Source organism: Rhyacophila brunnea, unplaced genomic scaffold (genome assembly GCF_057557595.1).
Source record: "Rhyacophila brunnea isolate RB1 unplaced genomic scaffold, BYU_Rbru_1.0 scaffold_14, whole genome shotgun sequence".
In the NCBI taxonomy this organism is placed as follows: domain Eukaryota; kingdom Metazoa; phylum Arthropoda; class Insecta; order Trichoptera; family Rhyacophilidae; genus Rhyacophila; species Rhyacophila brunnea.
This window is the reverse complement of record NW_028232796.1, coordinates 10,788,987-10,804,187: the sequence shown is the minus strand read 5'-3', so window position 1 is coordinate 10,804,187 and position 15,201 is coordinate 10,788,987.

Below are 15,201 nucleotides of genomic sequence, written 5' to 3'. Positions count from 1 at the left end.
ACAAGCCTATGAAAATTTGCTAACTTCTGAAGCGAAAACCTATTAGTCATTTAAGACCCGACACATTGAAGAAAAATCAAAAAGTATATTACAGTCAATTTAAAATTCTTAATCGCGAGAAAAGAATAGATTTAAAATCAATATTTATAAAAATAATAACAGCAATAGGTAACCATCAATAAACACAGTGACATCCCGTAGGGGTAGGCAGATTGAGCATCGCTTGGGGACGGTAGTTGCTCAAAGGGCGGCAAATCGAGGAGAATCATAAGTATATAAGTATATAAAAATCTACATAAACTTAGTAATAACGGAAATATATTTCCATTAAAAAATTAGCCTCACCGGTTGGAAACAAAGTGTAGGTATTATGTATGTAGGTGGCGGCATTTTGGCACTGCCTAGGGGCGGCATTTTGTCTAGGAACGTCACTGAATAAACAACATTTTAAACTCTATGTAATTGAACCGTCTAATCATCTCGTTTTTTCCATATAAAATTTCCATCCTCTTTACCAAATTAAAACTTGAAATTATTTCAACTAGGTGTAGCTATCATCGGATTCCTGTCTCTCCAGATGTCAATAATTATAATATTATTTATTAAATATTCATTTTCACTTATAATCAGTCAGTATATAATATGATTCCGTAATATTATGAGATAGCGGATCTGCAATTTATTGCATTATCATTTCAAAATATTATTCCATAGTGCGCCGGTCATAATTGATTGGACATGTCACTCGATTATAAGTTCCCGTTAAAACACATTGCACTAAATTGTCATTATACTTATTATATTGTATAGATTGTACCTTTGTAATTATTGACAGTGTATAAACTCTCGCCTCCTCCATCATCACAAAAATTACTACCGTATTTCATCACTGCAACACCTATCCACCGTCGAAGTGGAATACCTACATAGGTATACCTTTTCTACCATACTTGTCACGTTTTCTACCTTCACATGTGTTTTCAATTTCCATTAATTAGTAAACGTTTATTTCGGTACTCAACTTAATAAACATTAATATACAGTGGTAAATTCCAAATGATAAACACGTTTTATAAATATATATATAAACATTATTCACCTCAGCTTTCGTCAGATATCTAAACCAAATCCACTTCCAGTTCACCGTTTGACTTTTTACTGCATTCAAAGCGCTCATTTTTAATGCATTCAAAGCGCTCATTTTTAATGAGTATAAATAAATAAGGCATTCAATGAAATATGAATTCTGTCGGGATTAAAAAAACTAATATAAACTTTTAGGTCCAGTTCAATGTTTTTTAGTAAATATTGGGTATGCAATAATTATCATTTCTGTCCACACTTTAAAATGATTCTCAATAATTTTACCTGATAATATAACCAAATCTATGTGCGTATTCATTAGTGTGTTTTAATATTTATATTAAGAAAATCCATCACAAAAATGATAAATAAAATTGGAGGTGCTTCGCAAATTTATCCCCGGTGTATCAAAACCAGCTATTATTGTTTTACTTTCGTTTACTACGACATATTTATTCGAAGCAGGATTTTCTTATTATGCTGTAACACGAAAACACTTGACGCCGTACCAAATATATGAATTCAACTTTCTAATATTGTGACTGATATCAAAAAGAGAAGAAGAGAAGAAGAAAAATCAGATAATACCGTTATATTTGGTATTGAAAATGGAAACAAAATGTATTAACTAATTAACGTAAAAGATTTAACATGACTGTATTTTTTGTCTTTACTTCCGTTGCCCTTCAATGCCTTTGAAAACCAGTAATGACACGTGATATAAAATATTAATATTTTACAGATATTTACATATTTATATAATATTTATTGATAGATACTTCTGTTTTTTCCATACATTTCACGAATACCGAATACCGTTATTCAATATGAAACACCGAAATACCGGTATTAGTAGTATTGCAATCCATAGTTTTAACAATCAAAAAGTTATTGCGGAGAACGATATTTATTGACAAAAAAGACGATTACAGCGTGATACAGTTGAAATAAAATCGAATAGTTATCGGGTCAAGTGTTAAAGTCAGAGTCTCACTGGCAATAAGCTGAATGTGAATAACAACGAGCTTTTGAACGTATTAGCTGATGGCATAACTACCTACATCGGAATTAAACAACCTCGCTCTAGGTAGGTAATTTTTGTTACAATACTCTTAATAATTGTACTAATAAAACTTAATATTATAGAAGTTGCAGATCAGTACGTTTATTTGAGTACTACAGCTGGTTCTGGCTTATTTAATAATGTATCAGTAGGTAGGTATTTTCTTATTACAATGTTTATCTTAATATCGAGCAATTCTAAAGGGGGGTTGTACTAGTGATTTGCATAATACTTTACGAACTCATGTGTAGATAAAAAGTGGTTTACTTATTGCTCTTGCTCCACTCCTCATTTCTCCCACGTCCACCCTAATTTTCATTAACCGTACATACATGACTAGGGATTGCAATACCGAATGAAAATATCACTACCGGTTTTTCAGTATTTATTATTGAATACCGGCATTCGTTAAAACATAATTAAAACATTGTTTTATAGAATTACCTATATATCTACATTTATTATGGTGACTTTTTAAAAATATATATTAATCACAATATTGTAGAATTGGTAATTTTTACAAATAATTTGAAGAGGTATATTGATAATTTCAACTAAAGCCCTCAAAAAGGCTAGCTCATTAGGTATAAATAAGCACGGCTGCAGGAAAAGCTTCATCAATTCAACGCTTCTACAATCATCAATAATGTTATTATAGAATAATTGAACATTTGTCACAGATGTTTTTTATTTCGAAATAATATCGGGAGGTTAATTTATCGAGACAATTTATAAATTTGTATATTGATTAATGAATTGTGTTTTATTGTTATTTCAGCTATATTAGATTCGGTCAATATTTTTCATTTTATCAGCACATAACTTATACACTCAATTGAATAGGAAATACATAATGAAGAAATAACATTAAATTCATCGTCAAAACGTAAACGAGTGTGGTTTCTTAATACCGATTATTTCGGTATTTTGGATTTTTAAAACCGGTATTTCGGTATTGATAAATACTGAAATACATACCAGTTTTGAAATACCGGTATTTCAATCCCTATACATGACTAGCAGTTACATATCAGGGGATGAACCGACACACGCCGAGTAGCGCGAGGGAGACCGGGGCAAAGGATCGGCGCGGGGCAAAACAGTTGTGAAATCAACAGACTGGGAACAAACGATCCGCTAACTTCGACAAAGCGTCGACCGACTAACAAACGAATACATACAAACATTCCCGTCCCACCGAAACTTAATTGTAGAAACATACGAGAGCTGCGAAGTGGGAACTCGAGCGCATTATTGTTCTTGCGAGAATCTTGGACATATATAAATGTATTTACTATCTACGTAAAACAATACACCTACAACAGGTAAATATATGTCAAAACTTAAAGCATTCATCGTATTTATAGTAAACATGACGTCACTGTATCAAATTAATTAAACCTTTGTGTGTGTATTTCAATAATAATATTACGTATGAATTAAAGCAAAGGTTTATTGGTAAGAACTTGCTTTTTGCATGCAGTAACGTCAGTGTTTCACCTGTAATGTATGCCTATACTGCTACTTTCTGCAATTTTCAGTTGTGTCGTAATAGGTGGCAGGCCTTAGTCGAGTTGCACATCTAAGCTTGCCTCGACTGCAACACGTCGAATATGTCGATACAATTTTTTTGGTATTCACAAAACATATGTAACCTAATATGAATACTTCCTCACACATATTGAATGAGACATTTTAGTTTGAAAATAAAAACCTGGCGTCGCAAGCAACAAATTTCATTCGACATGGGGCGCAGGTATAATACCAAAATGTCGCAACGACACATGTGCAAGAGCTGCTTTTTAATTCGTTTTCATCTCTTATATCCATCGAGGACAGTTGCAACATTGCGCTCGATTTTGATATACAACCATATCCCAGTCAAAATGATATTCAATGTGCGACCGACCTTAGTCATTTCTTGGATGTATGATATGAATACGTATACCATCTGAAATGCGTATTAATGCTTCAAGGTGTGTCACAAGCAGTCGTGTATTTTAATAATGACGGCCTTTATCTAGAATGCATTTGAAAGACTAATAAATCCATTTTTAAATAGTTACTTAAATATAATATGGTATTACGTTCTATTCTGTTTGAATATAATGTGGAAAATTAATTATTACAATATGGGTCTGAGCCCGAACCAATGTCACGATTCTCTATTTTTAGTATGAAAATGTTGTTATCCCTTGTACCAACCTACATAACTTATACGTACATAAAAGGGAAAAGTTTATCTGAGGCACATGCTACAGAAAATTAGTTACTAATTGTTACTTTATTGCTGCAAAAGGGTTATTTAGATAAATTTCGTGCCCGTCCGAGGCTAGAGACAATATTACAAAATGATTTCAAGGGACCGAATTAAGATTATTTTTGATTCACGTAAGCACCGTAAGCAAGTAATAATGCAGAATTTCTTAAATTGGGGGGGGGATGGAAAGCTCTTCCCAGAATATAGCCACGAAATATTTTAATACCTTTCTTTGTTTTTTATATACCTACTTATAGAAATAAAAATGTAACATAGGTGTATCAATAATATTAATAAGTATAATATTCAAGCTCAGCGAAATAGAGAGTAGAGGAAAGTTTTATTGGTCCTCCCTCCTTACAATTTATAGATCTCAATCCCATTACCAAACATTAGTGTAGTGTACTCAGATAATGGTAAATTTACTTTTCTTCGAATACTTATAAGAAAATTATTTTCAGATAACAACAAGGTGGTAAAAATTATTATTCTTAAAATTTCACCCATTTCCCTTTATAAATTTTGTAAATTATGATAAAAAATAATATTTTCCTATACTTTTACCATAAATTTGTCATATGTATATTTATGTTTGCTTGGAAAATACTGAGTTTTCGAATATTTGTTATCGTTAGTTAGCACTTTTAAATTATATTTTATACTGATTTTTTTTTTAGTTTAAGTGTTTCTATTTTATATTGACATTTTCAGTGCAATGAAAAAGTTTGATATACGTTATAATAACACACTCATATAACATAATATCTGTTATAATATTTTCGTTTTTATAATAATTTGATTTCCGTGTTCAGTCTTTACTTTTCGACACATGTCAATGGAAAAATGGCAGAAGTATTTTTATATTGTTACTGTAGTCGGTACAGACATTTTTTTGAATTTCAATTTTTGATTTGGCTACGTTGCAAATATCTAAAATACTATCAGAGATAATAATAACATACATCATAGTCATTTCCTGTCTCATCTGTTGATGAAGATTGATTTTTCGCAGTTAATATTTTATTTATTTTATTCGCAAATATATTATTATACATAGTCAGTGGCGTGTGCTCCATAAATGCTGTATATGCTCCGCATCCCCATAAATAATTGTAATAATATTATGTAGGCCGCGCGGCATAAGCGTTGGACTACAAAGCCGTGGGTCCCAGGTTCGAATCCTGGGTCTGGCAAGTACAAAAATTGTTTTTCAATTTGTGTGTGTCAGGGTATGGACCTAATAGGTTGAGCAAGTGGCTGACATCCATTTCTCGTAAAAAACAAAATCTGTCAATACAAACCTCCACTCTGTGGAGGTCCATAATATGATCCTATCGGGATCGGACATGGTCAGGAGAAAAAAAAGAAAAGAAAAAGATGTCATATAATGGGCAAATCGAACTATAAAATTTATTTTTCTTATAAGGATTCTATAATATATGTAATAATATTTTGTAGGAAATTATTTGCAAAATATATCAGACATAAAAATAGATAAATTTGGTTACCTTCTAGATGTGGCTATAATAAGGTACAATTCTCGAGTGTATATAAATGTGGGATAAACTTAAACGCGTATTAAAGAATGTGTTATTTTCAATACCAGCTTAGATTTGTACCTACGTCTATGTCATAATAAATGTATTAAAGTTTGCCATGTAAACGAAACGCACATTCAATATTTGTAATATTTTAGGACATTTATATTTCTTACGTATTTTATGGTCTGGCCGGCATTAAGTTATGACACAATTCTTCAAAGACCTAGTCTAGGGGTCGGCAAACTCTTGGACCAAAAGAGCCAAATATGAGTATCACAACGGTTAAAAAAAATTTTCGAGAGCCATACATATATTTTTATAAATATGATTTATTTCAGTGAATTATATTGTTTATTTATCAAGTGAAGAAGATTTTGCGAATAAAACTAATGCAAATATAAGTTTTTTTATTGTTGAAATTATAAATATAGTTTTTACAGAAAATGAGTTACATACAATTTTCACGCATCCCTTAAAACTAATGTGAACAATGACCATCCTTGCATTTCTTTAGAGAGTGTGTATGTTTGGTATGTAACTTGTAGTTTTCAATTTTAGGCGCGACTCCAAATTCTCATCGGTTATTTGGCTTCTCTAAATGCTATTTATATTATTTATGTTTGAAAATGATTGTTCATATACATATTATGTAGACTCGAATATCAGTTCGGAAAGCTATACCATGTATTAAAAATCGTAGTGTCAACCTTATTATATAGATCTTTTACAGCGCTCCGCTGAGTTGTGAAATTAAATTGCATTTTTCTCTCTCCAAATCCTCAATTTTGGTGACAAGACCTACAAATTTTTAGCTACATAACTCTTTGCTTGTTAAATCCACAAACAAAACCTATTTCAAAAGTGCTCGTGTCAATATGAAATGGAGAAATATTTAATTTGTCAACTTTTGCAATGGGCGGATTTAAAACGACAACAATCATACCTTTTTTGTAAAAAAAAATGTGAATTAGGAATTTGGCAAAGAGCCGCACGCCAATACCCAAAGAGCCGCATGTGGCTCGCGAGCCGCGGTTCGCCGACCCCTGACCTAGTCTATAGCGACTGAGTTCTACATTAATTCTATTTTATTAATCTGTTCTGTAATAATGTTAACGTTATTTTACACAAAACCAATTATTTGACATACATATATATATATGACACTGGAAAAATACAATATGTAAGATTAAAATAAAATGAGAGACACACATCTCAATGTTGAATAAATCCTATCCATCTCATATACATCTTGATTTTTTCCTCCATATTATATTCATATGGAACCACAACGCAAACCAAGGATATATTATATATTATATATATGTTATTTTGAAACTCGGTATACCAATAAAATAATCCTAGTAGGGCTCAAAATAAAAGACAAGTTTTCACTATATGAGAAAATTTACATTAATCGTTTTCTTGGTTACGTTGATATTTTATAATATTTATATATTATTTTTGTATATAAGTATTATTTTAAGGCCATAACCATTAAGAATGGAACCTCCTACAATTTCGAAATTTTGAAGTAATACAGTTCAAATATAATACGTAAAGAAAAACATAGCATACAAATATTTATGCACAGGTAATTCATTGATCTGTGTAATACCTATGATCTAGTTATCGAAACACGAAGCCGCCATTTTATTGAATAAAAGAATCCGATGTTCGAAATAATTCAAATTCAAAACGGAGGAGCGCATTCGATTTGACGTTATCAGTGTTGCCAACATACTTAGCGTCACAGGCAGAAGACAAAATCGCGAACAGACGGCTCCCGCATTGGCTCCTCTCTAGCAGATCTGTGTCGTAAAATGTCCAATAAAACAGATTGCGATGACACCCCACCAACGTGGCTGAAGCCAAGTTTATAATATGCATGCAGTCAGCCATATGTGAGCACGCACTAGATAGGTAGGTATCTACTGTCATTTGCCGTAATATTCAATCAAAATGGCAGATATTTTAAATTTAAACTATACAAAACAGGTAATATTGTATATTTGCTGTCAGATAATGGCCTATGTAAACATTAATGGCAGAATTTTAGCCGGATATATGTACTTAATTATTTGTTAACTAGATTAATCGTTGGTTTTTCTTTGTATAAATAAGTAGCGAATAGGTGGAAGTTGTTAAATAATTATTAATCTTCTCTTTACAAACGGAGTCTAAATATATAAAAGTCAATTTTTAAAAAGTTTCTAAGGCTAATGATAAAAAATACCAATTAATACCAAAGGTATATCGCATTTAATATTCACTTGACTGTAACAACCTTAACACTATTATTTCATTAATTCCGGCAATGACATTATTAATAGACAACGCACTCAGTATAGTAGCTAGCAAATAAATTCACCCATAGCGATATTCGCACATGTATAAGTAGACGTCACGTGACAAAACTTCGCAATTTCCATTATGCGATATCACGCATCGGGAATTTATAGCAATATCACCTTTATTGTAATGGCGTTAGAATAAAGTTTCTAGTGTCAATGTTCATTTGAGCGAGCGATATTGATATTAATATGAATTATGCCATTCGGCAGACCCGACAAAAAGCATCGGGAATTTATAGCAATATCACCTTTATTGTAATGGCATTAGAACAGATTATGCCATTCGGCAGACCCGACAAAAAAGTGAGTGTCATTTATTTTTCCAGATGCTTCGTCCAGAGTTCCGGTAATTAATATATATATTTAAATAAAATAAATTTTAAGTCAGCGGTAATATCAAGATAATCAAAATAGAAAACAGAGGCTGCCTATACGGGGGGGAGGGGTGAAGGACACTACGGGTCAGTCAATACCTTAACTATTTGAACGGCGGAATGCAAGAATCGCTGGAGAGACTTACCTCTGACATTTGAAAATGGTAAAATTTGTGATACCACATTTCTCAATCATTAGTAGCACACCAACATCGATGTTAGGATGTTCTATTCTACTGTAGGATATATTTATTAATATTAATTTTAATAGACAAGTATACAAAATACTTACATACACTAAAGCGTCAGTCACCCTGTATAATAGACAAATTAATCAGTCGAACTTGGTTATTACGAGGAAGATGGGACCGACTGAATTTGATCGTTAAAAGCTTTATTCGTTATATATGCCTACTGACTTCACAAAGCTTGGATTTTTTACATGCAATTTCAAACCTATATACTTAGATACCCCTACATACTTTTTCAATGTTGTCGGCGAAAGCACCAATTAGGTACTGAGACACTTCACTAGTGTCATAAACATAGTCCGATCCCGGCGGCATCGGTCTAGTTAACTTCCCGGTCGGATTTTATTCCTTAGGGTCGAAAATGTTGTTTTTAAATGATCGACACATTAACAGTTTTAAGAAAAATTTTGACGATATTTTTTCTCGGAATACCCGATAGGTTACTCGTTATAAATGTATGGAGAAAATCATAAACTAAAATGTCAACGAATGTTTCCTCATTACATCCAAGATCTCGCTATTTCCGTGATCGTAATAACCGAGTTCGACTGTCATAGTAGCTACTTAATTCAAATTTCGTTTGCTTATAGAGACACTGTTAACTGAGTATAATATTTTATAAACCAACTTTTACTGCGTTGAAATAATAAGCTTCGCCTATCCTTTGTGTCGGCCTATTCGAAAAAGCCCAATTTCTTTGATTGTCAATCAATCAGAAAGCTTTCTCGAGTGGAAGAAATCGGATTTTCATTATTCCTGTTGAATGCTGAGTTTCGATATGCTTTAACAAAACCCCGTTTTTTTTCGCGAAAACATTCCACATTTTTGAAAGAGGCTCATAAAATATTTGGTAAAATGAACAACATGTATTTATTAAGTAAGTAATTGATCCAATTCAGTGCCTAAACAATAGACTTGGTTTATTATTATCAGTTCATTCATTTATAAATATTTTTATTTTATTAAAAAAATATGTAATATATTCTACCTAACAATACTCTAATAATCAAAGGAATATTGATTTAAGACATTAAATCGGATACTTTCTCACTCGTTACTTTTGGTAGATTTTGTTCAGGCTTTGTTAATGCTATACTTTTGTGTCCTTTCATAATATGGCCGAGGTACTGTAGTTTTGTGGTTTTAATATATACAGAACGTCTCTGTGCTTTCTTATTCATTGTCAACATTAAATGTGTAGCAATCATACCACTTAGCATTACAAATGTGACACACTTCAATATTTATATTCTGTCGTCAAAACAAATCAGAGTAGCGGAAGCGATTGTCAGAACTACCTCAATCATTATTTAATTGCGACAAAGTCTCTTGTAATGTATTGTTATCGTTTGTTTAAATGGCGAGGACGATCCATAGCTTGTCGCTACTTATCACGAGTCCGTCACTCGATTTACTGCTCCATTCGATTCCGTCACTCGACATAGTCACTCCACATAATCACATGCGTCGATATCAGATCTAGACTCTGTCTGAGCACAAGCTTACCGCGATCACTCGACACCGTTAGTCCTTATTCTGACCATTGTAACTCTCTCTACTCAAAACAATAAACAACCACATCACCGCTGACTTCATCATCCCTCTGCTTTCGAAGCCAAAATAAATATTACAACCACATCTCGCAGTCTTTAAATCTTTGTGACATTCCATGGTTTTGTATCCATGTTATAATATCATAGAAAACGATAAGGCACAGAAAATATCGAACTATACTCAGTTGAAGTACGTTGAAGTCTCGATTACTATGGTAGTGCCTCATTTTGAGAAAGGGACATTGAAAATAGCCATTAAAAAGCCATTCCGGCTCGACAAATAAATACCAATTTATCCACAGTAAACTCTCCCTTAAAAATGATATCACATAAAATGTTCAGTCGGCCGATATATTTATTATTCGGTGATACAGGCTTCGCGCCTTTCCATAACTAATTTGCGCGGGAAAATATTTTTCCTCGTTCCAATTTTGAAATTTGTGTGTTCAGTGGACAGAATGTTTGCTCGCTATTAAAGTTACACGAGCGTCATATCTTTATTAAAATATATATTTTGGCCTATGCATACATGGGCCACTAAAAGTGTGTGTTCGTATACACAGTTTGAATGTTTCAAACTAATCGGCTTTGAACAAATAAACCTAATCGCTTATAATAATTAGAATCAACGTGATGTTATGATGCCTACAGCGATCAATTTATTTTGAATTTGAAGTAAAGTTTGAAAATAGTTACGTATTTATGAAGAATCATAATTTTATTAATTGAATAACAAAAATTTAAAACAAATAAATATACCTACTGAACATACACAATTTTGAAAACATTTCTGAGAAAATATTATATTACCAATAGAAAAATCTTTTTTGAAAAAAAATACGACACCTAGCAGGAATCGAGCCTGCGTCTATCGAAATACGCGCCCCACGCACATCCACCACAATGCTATATATATCCTACCCAATTGCGACAAACGTTAACTAACGGCCTTAACAATACTCTCTGAAATGCTTTCCAAATTAAGTTACTTTTGGCAATCGGCTTTTGTATTTTGAATCAAGTATTAAATTATAGAGGCCATTTTAGTTAAAGTTTCTTGCAATTCGATAGGATATAATATAGCATTGTGGTCGATGCGCGTGGGCGCGAATTCCGAGAGACGCAGGTTCGATTTCTGCTGGGTTTTTTTTTGGTTTTAAATCAAAAGTCAAAAAGATTTTTTCGGTTGGTTATATTATATTTATTTTCCTCAGAAGTGTTTTCAAAATCATGTATGTTAATCGCTTACTAATCTATCTCCTCATAACTACTTTATAATAATTTTGTATTTAGTCTTTATACCAACTGTTTTTTTTTCAAATACTGTTTCTATTACATTTTTACAACGTTTTTCTTAGCTCGTATTCTTATTTTTCCGGTGGTTCTATGTCCGGTACAAATCTTGCAATCGATTTTTAACTAACTTCCCGGCTAGCTAGACATTTGAAGCTTTTAGAATATATCAGAACACGATGCCAATTCATTTTTTAATACTTTTAGCCATCTTTAAGTAGAATTGAATTCATTTTCAGTTAATTCTGTTTTGTATGAAAAGTTATTTCGACACCATTATTGGTTGCTAGTGGTCTGGGGTCCTAGCAACTAAATTATTAATATATACTTGCGTTACTATGGAAATCAATATGACATGTCAAAATGACATTTCAGTATTATTTCTATCAAGTACAAATTTGTTTGATTGTTGAGGCTAGTCAAGTCAAGTTTATATGATTCAACAGAAAATTTAAAAACGTTGTATATAAAAAGTTCTTTTTATCTTGTAATTATTTTGTTTTTGAATACTACCTATTTAAATACTATTTCTATGTTTTTTCATGTCATGCTGTAAACGTCTTGAATTTTTAATTTCTACAGCACTATATTATATCTCTATATATAATTATATAAATCTCGTGTCACGATGTTTGTGGTCGAACTCCTCCGAAATGGCTCGACCGATTTTTATGATTTTTTTAATGTATATTTGTTAGGTATGAGAATAGGTCAACAAGTATATTTCATACCGCTAGGTGATTAGGGTATCTCTATCCAGAAAAAATTTCTCTTATTTTTTTGACAATTTTTTTTTGTATTTTTTTTATTATTTGGCATACAAAAATACCTATAACCCCAAATTTTAACCCTCCTACCCCCACCCTCCCATTTTTTTATGAACAAATTTAACCGTCGTTCGTATTTCAAACAGAACGAAATTATTTATGTTGTTGAATGACAGATGGCGCTACGTCCGAGAAGAATTCAAGAGAAGCGTCGCGTCATTTTGACATTTCATTCGGCATATCACAACGCAGTGCGTGCAAAATTTTGTACGATTTATTTTAATTAATCTATTTTTGTGTGCGTGTATTACAGTGCACAATGCCAGCAAGACGCAAGGGGTGCCATTTAGGCCGTCAAACGAATAAAGCAACAAACATGCGAAATAGTAGAGCAGAAAAAACAGACGAACAAATCCAACAAGAGAACAAAAACGTGCGTGTAAGCATGTTGCAATTGCGTGCATCTCAATCATAAGAGGCACGAGCTGAACGAAATCAACAACGACAATTGGAACGGAGCCAAGCGCGCCGGTTCGTAGTTAACACACGCAGGACAAATGACCGACAACGCCAACAAGTACATCGAACATTTACATCCGCTTCATTCCTTCGTCCCGCATTCGAGTACGAGCCAGATATTGAATATTCCGCTCATCCGAAAGTGCTGATTGGTGCTATGGACAAAAAATGTCCCCATTATCATGCGCTCAAATTCAAACATGAGTCAGCCGGGATGTGTTGCGCATCAGGAAAAGTGCAACTACCAGAAATTGAGATTCCACCAGAACCATTGAACGGCTTGCTCATCGGCACGGTTCCAGATTCAAACCTGTTCCTCAAGTCCATTCGCACATTCAATTCATGCTTCCAAATGACTTCGTTCGGAGCAACAGAAATAGTTTACAATACTGCGGCAAATGGTCAACATTTCCATTCTACGTTCAAAATCAAAGGCCAAGTATACCACAAAGTAGGCTCATTGCTGCCAATGCCAAAAGAACCACATACATTTTTACAAATCTACTTCATGGGCGGTGAGGACATCAATCATGTGGATGCACGTTGCGGCTACAATGGCCTCAATTCGCCTATTTACAGGCGCATCGTCGGCGAACTGGACGCCCTGTTGAATGAGCACAATGAATTATTGAAATTATTCAAAGCACACATGCACGAATTGCAAAGTGAAAATCACGCTATTGTCATCAATCCTGATAAAACACCAGCTGGAGAGCACGTGCGTCGATTCAATGCACCTGTTGTTGACGACATTGCTGGAATCATGGTTAGCGACCGCACATCGACGCGAGAAATCGTGATTCGAAGAAGAAACAATAATCTGGAGTTCATCGCTGACACACACCGTTCATACGACGCTCTCCAATATCCGCTAATTTTCTGGAAGGGATAAGACGGATATTGCATAAACATTAAACAACGAGATCCTGTCATAGGTAATTCATTCATTATGAACATCATTAGTCATTTTGAATTGAGAAAATGAATGGTTGTTGTTTTTTTGTTTTTATCAGCGGTCATCGTCTACAGCGCTCTATTCCTCTTTCTGTCATAGATCCCATCCCCACACACTTACGATACATTTGTTATTTTTTATTTAACAACCAAAATTTCACTAGAAATAATTTATATGGCAGAACAATGTTTGCTGGGTCAGCTAGTAAATAGATAAATTTGAATCTGAATTTGATAGCACTGCACTATATTTTATGTTTCATTTTTAGAATATAACTAACTCACAACACATTAAATATTATGAGATACATAGTTGTATGTATGTAATACGGCGCAATGTTCCACTATTTTGTGGAAAGCAAGAGAAACACTTTATCTTTTGACGTATGATTAATGAATATTCGTACATTAACGAAGCGAGGGTGGGGGTGCAGGCACTATGTAGCGTTGTGCTAGCGACGAGGCCTACCCTCACCTTACAATTTCTTCTTTCAACCCTTGTACGTGGTCGTTGTTCAACCCTTTCCCAAATCACTATGTATTGGAAATATTGACATGAAATAGGTAGAATGGATATCTAGTGTAAAAGAAAATTAAATCTATGGAAAATCTACCAAATTACATTGTCGGAAAGAGTGTTAAAAATTTTAAATTCAAGGGTAGTTTGGAAAGTATGTTAATAAAATGAGTTGTAGAACCTGATTACTTTAGCGGTTCATGCGGTACACGTATACCATAGTGGCGAAGACTCCATACTAGGCGATTATTTGAAGCCCACATTCTCAATAAAAATATTTTTAATTGCATATTGACTTATTAATATAATTACTTGATTATATTATATTCTATAAAATAATTTATTTTGCCAACGAGAGATGCCGTATGTGTAGTAATGTATTTCACAGATAATTACAAAACAATCTGCAAAGGTTTTTAAAAAATATACCACAGTGCGCCATCTGTTTTGACGTAAAGATCGGATTATGTTTCAAATAATTCTCAATTTTTTGCATACGGACTTTACGTCACGTAGCCCCGCCCAGTCTATCGAATTGTATGAACTAAGGTAAGCTCCGATGGCAGAGCCTAAAACAGTTTTAGGTCAAACGAGAGTTTGAGTGAGCACCAGCTGATGCGTTCTCGCTCCCACTCGCAGTCGGAATACAGCGGTCCCACATCGCAGCGAGGGATG